Raw genomic sequence first — 19,414 nt, 5'->3', positions numbered from 1 at the left:
AGGGAACTAAATCCCACGTGCCACAACTGAAAAAAGATCCTGCATGCGCAATGAAGATCCCACGTGCTGTAGCTAAGACCGGGCATAGCCAAATAAATAAAAAAATATTTTTAAAAATGTTTCTTAGTTTTCCAAGTATCTTGCATTTCTTTTGTTAAATTGATTCCCATACTTTATTCTTTTCATTGACATTGTAAGTGAAATTGTTTTCTTAGCTTTATTTTCAGATTGTTCTTTGCTAGTGCATAGAATTATGATTAGTTTTTAAGCATTATTATTCTTTTGACAACTGCTTGGTACTCCATTACTGTATTATCATTTTTTCCCAGTCCCCACATGATGGGCATCTAGGTTATTTCCAGTTCTTCCCTAGTAAAAGTGGTGCTGCAATGACTCTCCTTGTGCATACCCGTAAAGTTTCAAGCATTCTGATCCTTTCTCTGAGCTCCTACAATTGTCATTTGCCACCACCCCGGCGCATGCCACCATTATCTTGCCTTTGGAGGACTGCCTCAGCCTGCTCACTGGGTTCCCTGCTTCCCCTGGCCCATCTAATCCATTCTCCACCCAGCAGCCAGAGAGATCCCATTAAAACACAAGCCAGATGTGGCTTACTCCTCTGCTCAGAACCCTCCAATGGCTCCCATCTTGTGTCAATTAAAGTTTAAAATCAGTACCAGGAGGTTCATGGCCTCACAGTCTGACCCCACAACTTCTCCAACATCATCTCCATCATTCTCTTCTGTGCCCACTCTGTTCCAGGTACACTGGACTCCTTGTGTTCCTTAAACACATCAAGTGCAGTTGCACCTCAGGACCTTAGCCATTACTATTCCTTCTGCTTGGAACACACTTCCCCCAGACCGTCCCATGACTCACTCCCCCAATTCAGCAGGTCTCTGCTCACATGCTCCCTCTTCAGAGAGGCCTTCCCTGCCTCTCTGTCTCAAGTCACACCACCACCCCTCCCCCACCACTACTACATCTCCCCTTGCTTTGCTTTATTTTCCTTTTAATCGTTATTCACCCTCAGACATAAGATGTTAGTTGACTCTCACAATGACTCACCGAGGTAAGCACTATTATTATTCCCACTTGACAGATAAGGAAACTGAGGCTCAGAGAGGTGACTTGATATGTGCAAGATCACTCAGTTGCTAAATGGCAGTGCCAGGGTTTGAACTCTAGTCTGACTCCAAAGATGCAGTATTTAGCACCACTGCTGTGGCCAGCTATACCCCCCATGACAATGAATGAATGAATGCATGAGTAGACAAAATGTTCGCCACCCCAAATACTAGTAAGCCAGTGCTTTAGGATAAAATTTGTAATTGTATCAATGTTCTTTGATGCTAATATGAGTTAGATGGAAAATATTTTTTTAATTACAAAGAATGACAGTACAAAATTGACAAGGATGTGACAAAACTGGAAACCATACATCACTGGTAGGAATGCCAAATGGTATAATTACTTTGAAAACCAATCTAGCATTGTATTATAAAGTTAAACATACACTTACTATATGACCCAGCAATTCCAGTCCAAAGTATTTAACCAATAGAAATGAAAACATGTCCACACAAAGACTTGTACATGAATGTTCATAACAGCTTTATTCTTGTAACAAAAGGAACCCAAATATCCACCAACAAGTAAATGGATAAACAAATAGTGATACATCCATCGGTACTATGGAATACTTCTCAGCAGTGAAAAGGAACAAAATACTAGAATATGAAACAACATGGAAACTCTTAAAAGCAATATGTGAGTAAAAAGACAGATGAAAAAGAAACATACTGTATGATTGCATTTATGTAAAATCCCAGAAAAGACAAAGCTAATCTATAATGACAAAAATCCAATCAGTTGTTACCTTAGGAAATGAGTGGGAGAAGTTGAGTGCAACAGGGTATAAGGGAACTTTTTGGAGGGATAGAAATGTTCTATATCTTGATTAGTGTGGTGGTTACACAGATGTATACAGTTGCCCAAACTCATCAGGCTGAGTATTTTAAATGGTGCATTTTATTTATAAGATTATGCTGCAATAAAGTTGATAAGGGCTTTGGGAACACATACAAGAATTTTTATTGCAGCATTACTTTAATAGCAAAAAAAATGGGGAAATTCTCTGTTAGCAGGAGAATGTTTCAGCTATCAGTGGTCCTTTGCCATCAGAATGGCAAACTTGTGGAAGAAGATGTAGCAGATGCTGACAATGACCCTCTAATGTCCCTGGAACCTGCATCTCTCTTCCTAGAGGCTCTCTCTGGTGACTGGAGCATGCATGGGGTAGACCAGAAATGCTGGAGGATTAATATCCCCCTGGGAGCAGCCCTCATCCAATGTCTGGCAGGCGTTTGTGTATAAATACCCCAGCTCCCTCAAGCCTCAGGTGGGATAACTCTGAAGTGGGTTCGCTTCCCAGCAGGATTGAGCCCCAGGAGCCCACAATTGGAGCTTGCTTGATAATGCTCTCTCTCTTTTTTTTTTTTTTTTTTTTGTGTGTGGTACGCGGGCCTCTCACTGTTGTGGCCTCTCCCGTTGCGGAGCACAGGCTCCGGACGCACAGGCTCAGCGGCCATGGCTCACGGGCCCAGCAGCTCTGGGGCATGTGGGATCCTCCCGGACCGGGGCACGAACCCGTGTCCCCTGCATCGGCAGGCGGACTCTCAACCACTGCGCCACCAGGGAAGCCCGATAATGCTCTCTTAATTGGCTTTCTTCCCTTGCCTGTCTCATTCACCCACTCCCTTACCAGTGTTTTCTGCATCTTCCAAATAACTGACTTTCACTTGAATCCATGTCTAGGATCTGCTTCTGGGGAACTCAAACTAAGACCAGCAGATGATACCAAAGGACAAGATACGGGGAAATGGCAGGAGAGGAATCCAGGCAGCAGCCATTCTGCAAGAATCTGTCATTCTTGGCAAAGCAAGTCTTTATAAAATTCTCACATGGGTTCATAAGGGGACACATACCAGGATGTCCACAGTGGCATTATTTATGGTAGTGTGAAGTTGTGTGCAATCTGGGTGTCCATGACTAGGGGAATGGATCAATAGACTATGGAGGATGTAGACAATGACCTTCAGCAACATGGCTAGATATTAATAGTACCTAGTGATGGAGTGAAAAACAAAGGACAAAACTGAATAAGCACCATCCAAGTAACTTAAACACACAATTAAAACATTACCTAGGGGCTTCTCTGGTGGCACAGTGGTTAAGAATCCGCCTGTCAATGCAGGGGACAATGGTTCGATCCCTGGTCTGGGAAGACCCCACATGCCATGGAGCAACTAAGCCCGGGCGCCACAACTACTGAGCCTGCGCTCTCCAGCCGGTGAGCCACAACTACTGAAGCCTGCACGCCTAGAGCCCGAGCACCGCAACAAGAGAAGCCACTGAAATGAGAAGCCCGCGCACCCAGTGAAAAGTAGCCCCCACTCGCTGCAACTAGAGAAAGCCCATATGCAGCAAAGAAGACCCAACGCAGCCAAAAATAAAATAAATAAATTTAGGGCTTCCCTGGTGGCGCAGTGGTTGAGAGTCTGCCTGCCAGTGCAGGGGACATGGGTTCGTGCCCCGGTCCAGGAAGACCCCACATGCCGCAGAGCGGCTAGGCCCGTGAGCCATGGCCGCTGAGCCTGCGTGTCCGGAGCCTGTGCTCTGCAACGGGAGAGGCCACAACAGTGATAGGCCCGCGTACCGCTAAATAAATAAATAAATAAATAAATAATATATATTTTAAAAAAACCATTATCCACTTTTTTTCTTTTTTTTGGCTGCATTGGGTCTTCGTTGCTGCGCACCGGCTTTCTCTAGTTGTGGTGAGCAGGGGCTACTCTTGTTTGCGGTGCGCAGGCTTCTCACTGTGGCGCACGGGCTTCAGTAGTTGTGGTGCCGGGGCTTATCCACGGCATGTTGGACCTTCCTGGACCAGGGATTGAACCTGTGTCCCCTGCATTGGCAGGTGGATTCTTAATCACTGCACCACCAGGGAAGTCCCCCGTTTTCTACTTTTTAAAAGTGCATACATGTATTTAAGTACATAAACAAAACACATAAGAGCAGAGTCATTATCTTTCTCATCCATGGTCTGTCCCCCTCTTCTGCCCCCCTCCCCCATGGACGTTTGGTCATGTCTGGAAACATTTTGGCTGTCACAACTGGGGAAGGGGGTTGCTACTGGCATTCCTGGATGAAATCCAGGAATGCTGTTCAACATTCTACTATGCACAAAACAGACCCCACAACAAAGAATTTCAGGACCTAAATGTCAGTAGTGCTGAGGCCAAGAAGCCAGCCCTGTGTAGTCCAGCGCCCAGCACAATCTTGCTGAATAAATGAATGGAGAGATGATGGTGGCCTGAACTGGCTGGTAGCAGTGGGACTACAGAGACACAGTAGGATTCCCGTACATTTTGGAGGTGTGTTCAGCAGAATTTAAGGTGACAGTCTCTCTCTTTCCAGGAGGAGATGTGCCCTGGGCACATCTCACTCATCTGCGGCCTCCAGCCCCACTTGCCGCCCCCTCAATTTTCGAACTCCTCTGAGCTGCCAAGAAACCTGCAAGGAGTAAGCCAGTCTGGTTCCTGCAGGCAAGGAACTTTGCTTGGCGTTTGAATCTCCAGAGGCCTGCGGAGTGGAAACCACAGACCACAGAAGGTCCGGGAAGGCTTGGGACGCGGTGTGGGGAGGGGCCCGGGCTAGGAGGTGGCGATTGGAAGGGTGGGGAATGCTTGGGGGAGGAGGAGTGGATTTAGAATCCTGTGAGAATGACGAGGGTAGGGTTAGGATCCTCCCGAAAAGGTTTAGAATCCTTTGATAGGTGTCATCAGAAACCCTGGAAGGCAGGGATGGAATATTTGGATGGGCCGGGTTAGAATCCTGGGGGGTGGATTAAAATCCTATGGGAACAGGTTGGGATCGCTCAGGAGAGAGATTAGAATCCCTAGGATTAGGGTAATAAATCCTGAGGGCTGGGTTAGAATCTTTTCAAGAAAAGGGTTAGGATCCTTCGGTTGGCGAGATTAAAATCCTGGGGGCAGAATTAGAAATCTCGGGTAGGCGAGGTTAAAACTCCTTCAGATGTGAGATTCAAAATCCCTTGGGGCAGAATTAAGATCTCAGGAGGAGGAGATGAGGTGTTGGGCTTCTCGGAAGGGTGGGGTTTAGAATCCTTTAGGGCGATGGGAGGCAGCGTTAGAATACATTGGGGGAGGTGTTAGGTTATTTGGGGGTTAGGACCTTTGAAGGACCGGTTAAAATTCTTGGGGGCGGGGTTATTATCCCTCAGGGACAAGGTTAGGATTCTTGGGGGCAGGGTTAGAAACCTTGGATGGGCGGTGTTTAAAAAACTCCTTAGGAGTCGGGATTAGGATTTTAGGAGGTGGGGACAGAGATTAGAGTCCCTGGGGTGGGGTTAGAATCTTCGGGGGCGGGTTTAAGACACTTGGGGGCGGGGTTAGCATCACTCCGGGCGCGGCTAAGGAGCCCAGATGGCCTGTGGGCGACACCACGTCCCTGGTTCCAGCCCGGGCGCACCGCCGGGGACTAGAAGCAAGTGGGAGGGGACGCGGACAGTCCAGCAAGAGAGGGGCCCCGTAAGACGCGCGGCCCCGAAGCCCCTCGGAGCGCAGCCCCAGCCTCTTCTCGAAAGTCAGTCCATTTTCCCTAGGGCACGAGCGCCCGGGACGCCGGGGCTGCCGAGCTGGGGGGGCGCTCGAGTTGCGAGGATCCGGGCTGCCCACGGGACGAGGAGCGGGCGCCCAGGTGAGCGCAGCGCACACGGGATCGGGGACAGCGGCCCGTGACCCTCGGCCTGAGGGTCTTCGGGCTGCGGAGGGAACCCGGGGTGGTGAGCTTCGTAGGTTGGGCTGCCCGGGAAAGGGACCGTCGTGGGAGCGGCGGACAGGAGGTGGGATGCGGGGGCCGACCCGCGGGGGAGGGTGCCCAGATGAACAGCGGAATTGCCTGGCGGCGAGCCTGGGAAAGCTGTAGGGTGACTTTGGGCCTGAGCCGCCACTTCTCTGGGCAGTCCAGGTTCCCCTTTTGCAAAAGGGGGAAAAAAAAAAAAGGCTTCACGGAGCCCGGGAGGGGAAGGCCCTTACGGTTCCTGGTGGGGGGGGGGTGACCGTCACGGTCACGGCGGGTTGGCAGCCATAGTGGGGAAGGGGACAGCTGGCCGTAGGCGTGACGGTGCGAGCCCAGGCAGGGCTGCAGCTGGGTCCGCTCGCTGAGCTCCCTCCTCCTCCCAGCTAGGCCCTGATCCCCAGGGGGTCTAGGTCAAACCCCAAAACCTCCTGGACAGACAACAGGATGTGTGGCCCCTCACTTTCCTCCTTGTGAGACCTTGGACAAGTCACTCTCCCTCCCTAAATTCCGATTTCCTCATCTGTCAAAGAGGGCTACTAAGTCTTTCTTCCAAGGCTGCGGTGAGCTAGAGTATGTTAGAGGTCATGTAAGTGACAGTTTAGTGTTGTGGTTAGGTAAAGGGTTTCAGGGAGCAACCTGCCTGTTGGACCTTGGGCAGCGGATTTAGCCTTTCTGTGCCTCCATTTCCACAACTGTAAGATGCGGATAATTAAAATATGGCTCCTTCATGGGGTTGTTTTGAAGATTAGACTGAGTTACTGAAGAAACGCTCTTAGAGCACTGACAGGTCTAATTGCTTAATACGGGTTAAGTATTGTCATAGCTATTACAGTCTAGCCCGGTGGTTCTCATATTTTAGCGGAACACCAGAATCACGTGGAAGGCTTGTTAAAACACAGACTTCTGGGTCTTGACCCCAGAGTTCATGACTCAGTAAGTCTGGCACAGGACCCCAAGAATTTGCATCCCCAGGTGATGCTGATGCTGCTTGTCCAGAGGACACACTTTGAGGACCACTTTGGCCGTCACAGAGAAAGCCCTCAATAGATATTGTTTCTCTTCACTGCTTTATTTTCATTATCCTTTTTTTTTTTTGCGGGGGGTGAGGTTAAAATACAGAAAAATGAAGAGAATAATATACTAAATATCCCAGGAACCCACCACCCAGAACTAACAAATGTTCACATTTTGTCATGTTTGCTTCAGTTTTTTTAAAAATAAAATTACTAAAAGTAACAGTTAAAATTGAAGCCTCCCCGCCTTGTATCCCTCTCAGTTCTGTTTCTCTTCCTCCCCAGCGGCAATCTCTGTCATGAATTACAGTGCTTCTTGTCTGTGCCTTTAAAAAATTTATTACATATATATGGGTATATAAACAATACATAAAATTGTTTTTCGTGTTTTAAGGATCTACATAAATGCTATCTAACTGTGCGATTCTTCTGCAATTTCATTTTCCCCTGCCTTCTTATCATTAAGTTGTCAGGGTCTAGCCAGGATAAGAAACAGAGCTCTAGTTTATTCCTTCTAAGTAGAAGACCCCAGCAGGGGACCATCCTGCCTTACTTCTCATTCCCCTCGTGATGAACATACAGGTTATTCCATGGGTTCACGACAACAAACAATACTGCTGGGGCCAGCCTGGATGTGTGGTCTTAGGTGCACGTACAGGTGTTTCTAGGGGAAAACACCAAGAGGCTGGATGGCTCTCCCGAGGGGCAGCTTTTGCGTATGAGGAGGACTGATGCGTGAAAGGGTCACCCAGGGAGTCTGGGGCAGAGAAGAGAGAAGAAAGAATCTGGCTCTGCTGACCTGCCAGCTCTTTCTAGACCCAGGGCCACTGTCGCCTGTTCTCTGCTGCAGGAGGGCAAAGATCTTCATTTGTCTCGTTCACTATGACTGATACTTAGTAGTTGCTGAAGCAGTGGAAGCATGAATCTTTTGTTGTTGTTTGTTTTTTGTTTTTTTGACCACACTTTGCAGCTTGTGGGATCTCAGTTCTCCGACCAGGGATTGAACCCTGGCCACAGCAGTGAAAGCGCTGAGTCAGGGAATTCGGGGAGTCAGGGGCTGTCCACTGGACAGTCAGGGAATTCCTGGAAGCATGAATCTTTTAAAAAAATTTTGGATAACAAACATTTTAGCTTATTTTTATAGTCTTCTTTTTTGTGCACTTTTTTTTTTTTTTTTTTTTTTTGCGGCACGCGGGCCTCTCACTGGTGTGGCCTCTCCCGCCACGGAGCACAGGCTCTGGACGCGCAGGCTCAGCGGCCATGGCTCACGGACCCAGCCGCTCCGCGGCACGTGGGATCCTCCCGGACCGGGGCACGAACCCGCGTCCCCTGCATTGGCAGGCGGACTCTCAAACCACTGCGCCACCAGGGAAGCCCTGTAGTTTGTAATTTTTTAAACTAGTTTTAGATGAACTTCACATCACTTTATAAAATTAACCATTTTAAAGTGAACGATGCAGTGGCATTTAGCACATTCACAGTGTTGTGCAATCAGCAGCTCTGTGTAGTTCCAAAACATTTCATCATCCCAGAAGGAAACGCCGTACACATTAAGCAGTTACTCTGTTCCTCCCTCCTCTCAGCCCTTGGCAACCACCAACCTGCTTTTCTGTATCGCTGGATTAATTTATTCTGGATATTTCATGTAAATGGAATCACACAAAGCCACACCTTTTGTGACTGGCTTCTTTCACTTAACGTGATGTTTTCAAGGTTCATCCAGTTAAATACTAACACATTTAATTCCTTTTATGGCTGAATAGTGTTTCATTGTATGTATACGTTACAATTTGTTTATCCATTCATCTGTAGATGGAAATTCAGGTTGTTTCCACATTTTGACTATTGTGAATGGTGCTGCTATGAGCATGCATGTACATATATTTGAGCACCTGTTTTCAATTCCCTTGGGTATATACTTAGGAGTTGAATATCTAGGTCATATGGTAATTCCATGTTTAACTTTTGAGGAATCGCCAGACTGTATTCCACTACTTTACATTCCCATCAGCAATGTACAAGAGTTCCAATTTCTCCACATTGTGGCCAACACTTGCTATTTTCCTTTTAAAAAAAATATTAGGGCTTCCCTGGTGGCGCAGTGGTTGAGAGTCCGCCTGCCGATGCAGGGAACACGGGTTCATGCCCCGGTCCGGGAAGATCCCACATGCCGCAGAGCGGCTGGGCCCGTGAGCCATGGCCACTGAGCCTGCGTGTCCGGAGCCTGTGCTCCGCAACGGGAGAGGCCACAACAGTGAGAGGCCCGCGTACCGCAAAAAAAAAAAAAAAATTATTATTAGAGCCATCCTAATGGGTGTGGGAAGCATGAATCTTAATCTCATCCCAACCAGGATGTTCTGTGGGGCCCCTTACCCCGGAGGGTGAGGAGAAAGTTGTCTGCATTGAGAGGACTGGTCAGGGCTTGGACTTTAAACTATTTTAGAAGTTAAGTCCCATGAGGGCACAGACATGTTTGTCTCCTAAACTACTGTGTCTCTGACACCTGGCACCTGGCACATAGTAGGGCCTCTCAAAAATACGGAATTGAGGGATGTTGAACAGTCCCTCCCTCCCTTGCCTAGGAGGTATTTCAGCAAGTAGGTGTATTTCAATTGACCCCACAAAGTGATTCTTTTTAAATTAGTTGCTAACGTTTAAAGTCAAGAGAGCTCACATAAATCTGGATTTCTGTCTTGTCTTGAAACACTGGAAGAGCTGACAGTCCTGGGACTAGAACCTTGGTCTCCTCTACTCCCCTGCTATTGACTCATGGCAGCGTTGGAGATGCTGAATGGGGCTGCCCTGTAGACAGCCCCTGAGCTGTCCGGTTTGCAGCACCCTTGCCTGGACCACCTTCCTCATGTGGATGGCCCTGTGGGCCCCTATAGCCACTTGAGTTTTCAAGCCCAGCCCTCCAATCATGACAAGGCCTCCCTTTAAATAGAAAAGAAATGTCAGGCACAGAGAGGGTAAGTAACTTTCCCAACGTTACACAGAAAGTTAGTAGTACAATCTCTCTTAGCCTCTGTCTTTCTAAGCAAACCCTCACAGCACTTTTTTTTTTTTTTTTTTTTTTTTTGCGGTACGCGGGCTTCTCACTGTTGTGGCCTCTCCCGTTGCGGAGCACAGGCTCCGGACGCGCAGGCTCAGCGGCCATGGCTCACACGCCCAGCCGCTCCGCGGCATGTGGGATCTTCCCAGACCGGGGCATGAACCCGTGTCCCCTGCATCGGCAGGTGGACTCTCAACCACTGCGCCACCAGGGAAGCCCAGCACTTTTTTTTTTAAGTCTTTATTGAATTTGTTACAATCTTTGCTTCTGTTTTATGTTTCCGATTTTTGGCCGCGAGGCATGTGGGGGCTTAGCTCCCCGCAGGGATAGAACCCGCACCCCCTGCATTGGAAGGCGAAGTCTTAACCACTGGACCGTCAGGGAAGTCCCCCCTCACAGCACTTTGATCCCCATCCCATCTCTCCAGTTTCCTCCACCCCAGGACTGGGAGTTTTAGTGTACTTTCAGAGGCATGGGTAATGATACAGAAGAAACGCTTGCTTGAATGTAAAATGTGCCCTGTTCTTGGCAGTGGCTGTGGCCACACATGCTGCACCCTCTGGATGGCACTGCACTAATCCTAATCCTGCCCTATGACACCTGCCCCAGCTCCCACCATCACCATGAAATCCTTTGGTCCAGGAGACTTAGGTGCAACCAAGAGAATAGGAGACCCTCCCTCAACTCTGTCAGAGAAATGAAGCACAGTAGACAGAGCACAGGAGACCTGAGTTTGAGTGCTGACATTGCCTCATACAAGTTGTGACGCATCAGGCAAATTCCTTCACTCTCTGAGTCTCAATTTCCTCATCTAAAAAAATGGGAATAAGAATACTGCCTCATGATGCACGCAGAACAGTATTCCTTTGATGTTAACACGCCAAAAAAAATGATACTCCATATTTTCTATGGGTATATATGTCTCAGATTGAGTTGCCCCAGAAGCAGACCATAGAAAAGATTTCAAATGCATTTACTATTTAGTTTATTTGGGAGCAGATCCTAGAAAACCCTGGTAGGAGAGTGGGGAAGCAAAACAGAGGAGAGAAGGCAGCCAATCAAGGTGTGTTATCAAGCCAGTCCCACTGTGGGCACCTGGAGCTCATTTCCACTGGGAGCTGATGACTGCGCTTGAGAGGCAAAGGAACTGGGGTATTTATCCACCTGCTCCTGTCAGCCACTGGTCGAGGGCTGCTCCTGAGGGATGGTGATTCTCTAGCACTTCCACTTGCCAAGCTCAAGGGCAGAGCAGGCACCAAGGGCCACAGAGAAATCTCTTAGGCAAAGAGATGCAGGTGCTAGCAGTTGGACGTCCAGCGAGTGTTCGGAAATGGTGAAGTGCTGAGCTATGAGGCAGAACGCCGACAGCATCTTCTTTGATATAGTACATGTATGCAAACGCACGTGCAGAGGCTACCTGGAGCGGGGAGAGGTGGCCGTGGAGAGCCTGTAAAGGGTACCTTACAAGCCTTACTCCTAGGGTGCCTTAGATTTAGCTGTATTGTTTTCAATTTTTCTTCTTAAAAAATTTTTGGCCACCCCGCGAAGGCATGCAGGATCTCAGTTCCCTACTAGGGATCAAACCTGGGTCCCCTGCAGTGGAAGTGTGAAGTCTTAACCATTGGACCACCAGGGAAGTCCTTGTTTTCATTTTTAACAAGGACGGTGTATTGTTTTACTAGGTGATGAAAGGTAATTTTAAAAACAAAAACACATACCCACCAAAACAGAAAAGAATAGGCTCTGTCAACTATAAAAAAATAAGTGTAAAAGGGTCAGAGGATGTGTTTTTTGGCTTTGAAGTTTCCATTTGCTGAGGACAGATTTGGGGGCAGCTGACCTTGGAGCATGTTGGGAGGTTGAAGTGAAAAGTTGTCCCTGGGGTGAACTAGCCACCATGTCCTTTCTGAAGGGGGCCACCTCCACTCAGCTTCAGTCGAGGAAAGACTTTGTTCCTCTCCAAGCAGAGATAAACAAACATGGAGAGTCCTTCTCAGTTTAAACACACATTTGTAACTATTGTTTAAATGGGGAAATCTAGGGCACCCTGGCAGCTAAAGGACGCTTCATTCAATTAGTCAAGAATTTATTGAGCACATACTGTGTCCTAGTTTTGCACACTAGTATATAGCCATGTACCAAACAGTCATTACCCTCATGTATCTTACTTTCTATGGGAAGACAGATGATACATCCACAGGTAACAATAGGTGTGTTAGTTCAGGTCCTTTGAGAAGCAGACTCTCAGAGAGATTAAATGTGCAAGAAATTGATTAGAGGGAATGCCTGTGGGAGAAGCTAGGAGAGGCTAGGAGAGCCATCGGATAGCAGGCACGTCTGACTCCAAATGAAGGAAGGAGGGAGGAAGGAAGAGAAGAAGCAAGGAAGGGGAGGTGGAAGTGTCTTAGACTGCAGGGCAGTTCTAAGGAAGGTTGGCAAGGCTGTCAAAGAGCCCTTAGCCAAAGTCTCCCGTCAGAGGTCCCCCCTGGCACGGGCCTGCCTCAGTCTCCCCGCCACACTCAGTCCCTGGCTGGGAGCAGCCCATGACAACAGTGATGGTCTTCAAAGCACAGCAGCTGGGGCCATTTGTCAATTCTGCTCTCAGTAGTTGGAGATCTGAGAGGCCCCTCCTCTTGGCTGCCACATTAGGTGGTGGTTAAAGCCATGAAGAATAGAGCTGGGAAGGGGCCAGAAAGTGATGGGAGTTGGGGGTGGAGTTCCTATCTTAGTCAGGGTGATGAGGGAAGACCCCTCTGAGAAAGTGAGATCTGCAAAGAGATCTGCATGAAGAGAAAGAGGCTTTCTGGGTGACGAACATTCCAGAAAGCAGCATGTGCAATGGTCCTGAGGCGGACACATGGTTGGTGAGTTGAAGAGTAGCAAGAGGCTAGTGTGGCTGAAATGGAAAATTCAAGGGAGGGCTGGAGGAGACAGGACTGTGAGGCTGAGGGGACTCCAGGTCATGGAGCGTTGCCAGCCATAGAGGGGAGTTGGGCTTTTACTCCAAGGGAGATGGCAGCCCCAGGAGGTTCTGAGCAGAGGAGTGACATGACTTGACTTATATTTTTATTTATTTTTATTTATTTATTATTATTATTATTATTATTATTGCGGTACGAAGGCCTCTCACTGCCGTGGCCTCTCCCGTTGCGGAGCACAGGTTCTGGACGCGCAGGCTCGGCGGCCATGGCTCACGGGCCCAGCCGCTCCGCGGCATGTGGGATCTTCCCAGACTGGGGCACGAACCCGTGTCCCCTGCATCAGCAGGCAGACTCCCAACCACTGCACCACCAGGGAAGCCCCTTGACTTATATTTTTAAAAGGCTCACGTCTGTAAGAGGCAGAATGGGGATTCAAACCCAGCTCTTTCTGGCTTCAAATACCATCCTATGTTCTCCAAACTTCCCTGCCTCTTGCCTACCTTAAACATAGTATTATTCTAAGGAGGCTCACAAGTGCCCTTGAGTTCTGGAGTTGACCAGGTGACCCAGAGGTAACATTGAACATGCTAAAAACTTACTACATAGTGTTATTAAACATAGTATTATTCTAAGTATTAAACATAGTATTAAACATAAACATAGTATTATTAAACATAATATTAAACATAGTATTATTCTAAGGAGGCTCGCAAGTGCCCTTGAGTTCTGGAGTTGACCAGGTGACCCAGAGGTAACATTGAACATGCTAAAAACTTACTACATGTTTGGAACAAGTGGTTGGAACACATACATCTCAGAGCCAACCCTCTGGCCAAGTGAGGCAAATGACCAAAGGCCCGAGTTCCTCTTCAGTGTGTTGCTCTGTCACTTGCTTTTGTGTAAACCAGGGCATGACACCCGCCCTCTCTGGGGCTGCTGCTCCCATCTGTAAAACAAAGGTCTCTCCAGTCCCTTATTGTTTGCAAAGTCAAAGTTTTGAGCTCTTGATCAGAAAGAAGCTGAGGGTCAGAAAAGGGAAGAGATGGGGAGACAGGGGTGACCCCTAAATGTCCATTATGGATAACAGTCACTTGGAGGTTTGGCTGGTTCATTCAGAAGACAGTCAGGGTACTCGAGAAGAGGGAGCTGTAGGGCTCTGCACTCCTGAAAACTCTTCAGGGACTTGGTCCCTCATAGTGGAAGGCTTTCTCCCCCACCCCCATGGCTGAGCTATTCCGAGAAGGGAAGTTTCCTCTAACTGGACAGTCTTGAGCCCTGGGCCTCTGGCAGTCTGCCTTCCTAAGCTTCCTGTTTGTGTTACTCATCCCCCCTCCCCTTTCCCCACTGCAGCTTCTGAGGCTGACCCAGTGGAGGATGAGAGGCAGGAGAGCTGAGTTCTTGTTCTACTTGCCACTGATCACCTGGGGATGCTCTCTGCCATGGGCCTCCATTTCCCCATCTGACAGATGGGTTCATAATTCTGGTCCTGCTGACTTCAGCCAAGTATCGTCAGGCCTAGAGAGGGTTGAACACAATATATTCATTCCACAAATATATATGGAGGGCCTAATACACGCCAGGCCCTTTCTAGGCATGGCTTCAGTGCCATCATCTTCATGGGGTCCATGCTTCACACACCCTCACCTACTCTAATGGGTCTAGTACTCTCTTTACTTTCTTCTATCAAAACTTCCTATCAAAGCAGTCTTTCCCGTAAGCCATTAACACTTGAGTATGAATTGCAATCCCTTGAGGTTTGAGGTTTAAGGGAGCAGAAATTCAACTCAAACTGGCTCAAAGAGAAGAAGGGGGTTATTGGAAAGTCCACGAGCGCATCAACTTCAGGCAGGGCTGAAGAATCTGTATTTCTTCATTTCTTGGCTCTGCTTTGCAACTGCAAGCCTCTTTTCCAGCCAGACGGATGATTCTCACGGGCCAGGATTGAGTCACATGCCCATCTCTGCTTCTATTACTGCAAGTCTGATTGGCCAGACTTGGTCACAGACCCACCCCTACAGCCAGAGGTTGAAGTCAGCTTTACCGCAATCCATGGTTTGAGAATGGGGGAGGGGTGGTTCCCAAAGAAAACTGGGGAGCTGTTGTCAAAAGAAGGAGGAGTAGATACTACACAGGAAAGAACTATAGCTGTTCCCTTCAGAGAACTTATCATCCAACATCTCAATTCATATTTGGGGAAACTGAGGCCCAGAGAGAGGCTGGGACTCGCCTGAGGTCACACAGTGAGTCTGTGGCAGAGGTGGGACCAAACTCCATGGCTCCTCACCCCCAGCCCTCACAAGCCTCTGCTTGAGCCTAAAAGCTTCTAGAAAACCATCTCCTGCCCGCTCCACAGGATGCACAGGCAGGACCTGGGCTTGGCTCTGAGAGTTCAGGAGGCGTCTCTGAGGCCTCCATAGCCAGCACGGTGACCATGGGAAGCAGCCAGGCCAAGCAAGCTGAACTTTCTCTTTTCCCTTCCATGCAGCACCTGCATGGATGATGATCCACATAATAAATTCTCTTTTGAGAATGAGAATTCTCTTTTGAAAATTCTCTTTTGAATTTAGTGCTCAAAAAATATTTGTTTCTCTCAGTAAATTGCCATGCTTCCTGGGATTTTATGTTAACAGTGTACAAATTCCCATTTTTATCTTGGCTGCTAGGAAACTCAGAGATAAATCTAGTCCTCAATGGCAGTAGCAGTAGCACCCTAGGCTTCTGGTTCCATAATCTTTCCTTTCTAAATGGTGTAGCATAACCCTTTTTGAGTCTTGAAGTGCTCTGTATATGGTTTAATATTATAAGCTCCCTCAAATCCTTTTTGAAAGTCAGTGCTTCTTTGGAACATTCTTGAGTTTCCCCAAATCTTTATTGAAATCCTTCCCATTCTTCAAAACCCAACTCATTATCCTGCTGCTCAATTATTATAAACAGGTTGTTTTTCCTATGAACAAACTAACATACACATGTTAGTGGCAGAACCCGGATATATATGGGGGAAGAGATGGGGAGTGGCTTGATATTATATATGTTTTGGCTTGATATTATATATGTTTTGCAGTTTGCTTTTCTCACTCAGTAAGGAGTTTAGCAGTCTTTGCATGGCTCTGACTGTCCTTGCCAATCCCTAACAGCTTCTTGGGAATGTAGTTCTGTAGTCCAGTCTTCCCATCCCAACTGGAGCAGGAACCAGGTCCTGATGTTTTTACTTTGGCCTGACCACATAAAGCGTGGGCTCTGGGCATGTATTTACTCACTAACGGTGCATTATGCTCCTACTGTGTGCCAGGGAGGCACTGAGCTAAGCGCTGAGGGACACAGACATGAACAAGACCAGCCTCTGCTGTGCTGCAGAGATGGAAACGTTCTGTATCTGCACTGCTGAGTACAGTAGCTTGAGCCACAGACAGCTCTTGAGCACGTGAAACACGGCAAGTCCTATCTGAGATGTACTCTACGTGTAAAACACACCCTGGGATGTGAAGACTCAGCATGAAAAAATATATATATATATATATATAAAGTATCTCAATGATAATTTTATATTGATTACATGTTAATAATTTTGACATATTGGGAAAAATAAATACATCTTAAAGTTAATTCCCTTGTTTCTTTTTACCTTCAAAAAATATGGCTGTAGAAAATTTTTAATTATATACGTGGCTCAGGTTACATTGCTAGGTCTAGTGGTCATGAAAATAAGCATTTCTGAGGCCACTCCAGACCAGGCAGTAGAATGGTTCTCTTGGCTTAGGGAGAAATCACATTTTATGCAAATTTGACTCCTGCCAGTACATCACTTTAAAAAAAAAAAAAAGACTTTATTGTGCAAAAATTGAACTAATGGGAATTCCCTATTTTAAAAAGTTAACTTCTAGAGTACTGTGGTATCTCTACACTTGTAGGCCAAAGGACTTGCAAACAGTGCTTGCTTTATGCTTCAGGGCAGTGCCACATCTGCTAGGGAACGGAAATGGTTATGGTTAACATTTCTGTCGCACTTATTGTGTGGCAGACACCTTTACACTTCTCAACTCATCTGTGATTGCAGCCACCCCAGGAGGGAGAACCCCACCATCCATGGCTCATGCATATTCATGCCTTGGGAGACCCGTCCCTCAAGACCCTGTGGCCATGCTGAATATGTAAATTGATGATGTAAGGCATACCAAATAGGTGCTCAGAGAGGTGGAGGGAGCTGCTGTACCTCACACAGCCATGCTCTTCCCAGAACATCCTTAAGTTAATCAAAATATATGAAATGTAATATAATTTTATGTCATACAAAGCCACACAATATGCTGTTTTATTTCCCACAACCGTAAACCATATTTATCACAAGTCAGAGAGGTATTGGTTTTTGTTTTCAATGCATACAAGTACATTATAAAGCACTGATTAATTGCAATAATTTTTCAAAGTAATGATCTAGCACTCCAGGAGTCTGGATTAGTTCCTTACTTTATTCGCAAAAGGCGAATGAAGCAAAAACCACTTAAGTCTTGATGTGGTAAACTGTTCCCAGTTCCCACCAGGACAGACAGAAAACATCCTTGTAAATAAAAAGAATCCTTAAAAAAAAAAAAAAAACCTCTCGTAAACCTAGGAATTTGGGGTTATTTCTTAAGCCATAAACACATGTTTATTTTAACAAGATTAAGTGTAACTGAGTTCTAACTGCTTTAGAAGAAAATTGTGATTGTGTAGAGATGAGGAAGACAATTACTTCCTTATGCGGCTGCTCACAGCCTATCTTCTCAGCAAATACATGTGCACATTTTGAGAAAAGAAAGAAAAAGTTTCTGCCACTTTAACAATTAAGTTTTGACCCTGATCAGGTAAAAGTGTTTTCTTTAAGTGTCTTTACATTTGATTAACCCACCAGCAAAGTCTGTCAGCTCTACCTCCAAAATGTCCCCCGAATCTGTCCACTTCTTACCCCCTCACTATCCACCACCCCAGGCCAGGCGACCATCATCTCAAGCCTGGACTCCTGCAGTGGACAGGGCTCCCTGCCCTGCTCACTAAAGTCCACACTCCACCGAGCAGCCAGTGGGATTATTTAAAGTACACACTGAACCCCGTCCTTCTGCTTGAAACTTTCCATGGTTTCCCATTATCCTTAGAATCAAATCCAAACTCCTCACAAGATGGGGCATCCTTGTCACATGCTATCCTCTCTCTCCTGCCTGTGATCTCCTGTCACACTGGCCTCCTTTCAGTGTCTTCAAGCACATTCCTTTGCACTTGCTGTTCCCTCTGCCTAGAACACTGTTCCCTCAGAGTGTTACATAACTGTTTCCTTTGTGTCAGTCAGGCCCCAGGTCCAATATCACCTTCTGAGAGAAGCCTTCCCCAACCGCCCTGTGTAAAGAGGCCCCGCATAGTTGTTCCTGATCACATCCTCTTTTATCATCCTCACACTTTTCACTAATTGAATTTATCTTGTTATGTATTCGTTACCTGTTTATCGTCTGTGTCCCCCATCTATCTCCAGAGTGAACTTGCTTGTCTTTTTTTTTTTTTTTTTTTTTTTTTTTTGCGGTACACGGGCCTCTCACTGCTGTGGCCTCTCCCGTTGTGGAGCACAGGCTCCGGACGCGCAGGCTCAGCGGCCATGGCTCACGGGCCCAGCCGCTCCGCGGCATGTGGGATCTTCCCGGACCGGGGCACAAACCCGTGTCCCCTGCATCGGCAGGCGGACTCTCAACCACTGCGCCACCAGGGAAGCCCGAACTTGCTTGTCTTAATCATGGTTTAGAAGAGTGCTCAGTAAATGTTTGCTGAGTAAATGAATGGTTGAATGACCAAATAAATCCATGAAAGAAAGAAGGGAAGGAAGAAAAAAAGAAAAAGGGGTGGGGGGGGAAGGAGGGAAGAAGGAAGGAAGTTGTTAGAAGTCAATTATAAAATGATATGAGGAGGGCTTCCCTTCCCTGGTGGCGCAGTGGTTGAGAGTCCGCCTGCCGATGCAGGGGACACGGGTTCGTGCCCCGGTCCGGGAGGATCCCACATGCCGCGGAGCGGCCGGGCCCGTGAGCCATGGCCGCTGAGCCTGCGCGTTCGGAGCCTGTGCTCCGCAACGGGAGAGGCCACAACAGTGAGAGGCCCGCGTACCGAAAAAAAAAAAAAGATATGAGGAATATGGTGACCTTGATTGTTTGAGCCACATTATGTGACCTGATCTTTATCATTTTATATAAAATCTTCACGTTATATAATGAGAGTATAGTTTTACTTCACCATTTGCTCTGAGCCTGACTCTCTGTTGAGTATTTCCCCACCCACGTGCTTTCTCGACCTCCCAACGCCCAGCGAGTAGGTCGTATTATTATCCCCACTTCGCTGATGAGGAACTGAGACTGGGGAGCAGGGGGCGTGGTAAGTGAGCTGCTAGTCGGGGAGGGAGGGGTCAAGCATCAGCTCAGGCTTTCTGACCCCAGAGCTGGCAGCTCCCACGCCCCCCCTCTCTGCTCCGAGCCTCCACCTGTTGAATTTCAATGATCATCACGATTTATTCTCTGAATAAACTCCCCATC

The 19,414-nt window shown here is 47.4% G+C and overlaps 1 protein-coding gene across 3 annotated transcripts in view; it reads left to right on the top strand.

The window, feature by feature from the left end:
* The first annotated feature begins 5,562 nt into the window (after nt 1-5,562).
* HCK (HCK proto-oncogene, Src family tyrosine kinase) overlaps nt 5,563-19,414 on the top strand; it is a 39,752-nt gene continuing 25,900 nt past the window's right edge. For all 3 annotated transcript variants that reach the window (XR_014017689.1, XM_081257512.1, XM_081257511.1), the window contains exon 1: nt 5,563-5,784. The gene's annotated coding sequence lies outside the window, so the exon portion shown is untranslated. The remainder of the gene's footprint in view (nt 5,785-19,414) is intronic.

This window comes from Mesoplodon bidens (assembly GCF_964165515.1).
Source record: "Mesoplodon bidens genome assembly, chromosome: 15".
NCBI lineage: Eukaryota > Metazoa > Chordata > Mammalia > Artiodactyla > Ziphiidae > Mesoplodon > Mesoplodon bidens.
The sequence above is the reverse complement of the archived record's forward strand: the minus strand, read 5'-3'. Positions and strand labels throughout refer to the sequence as shown.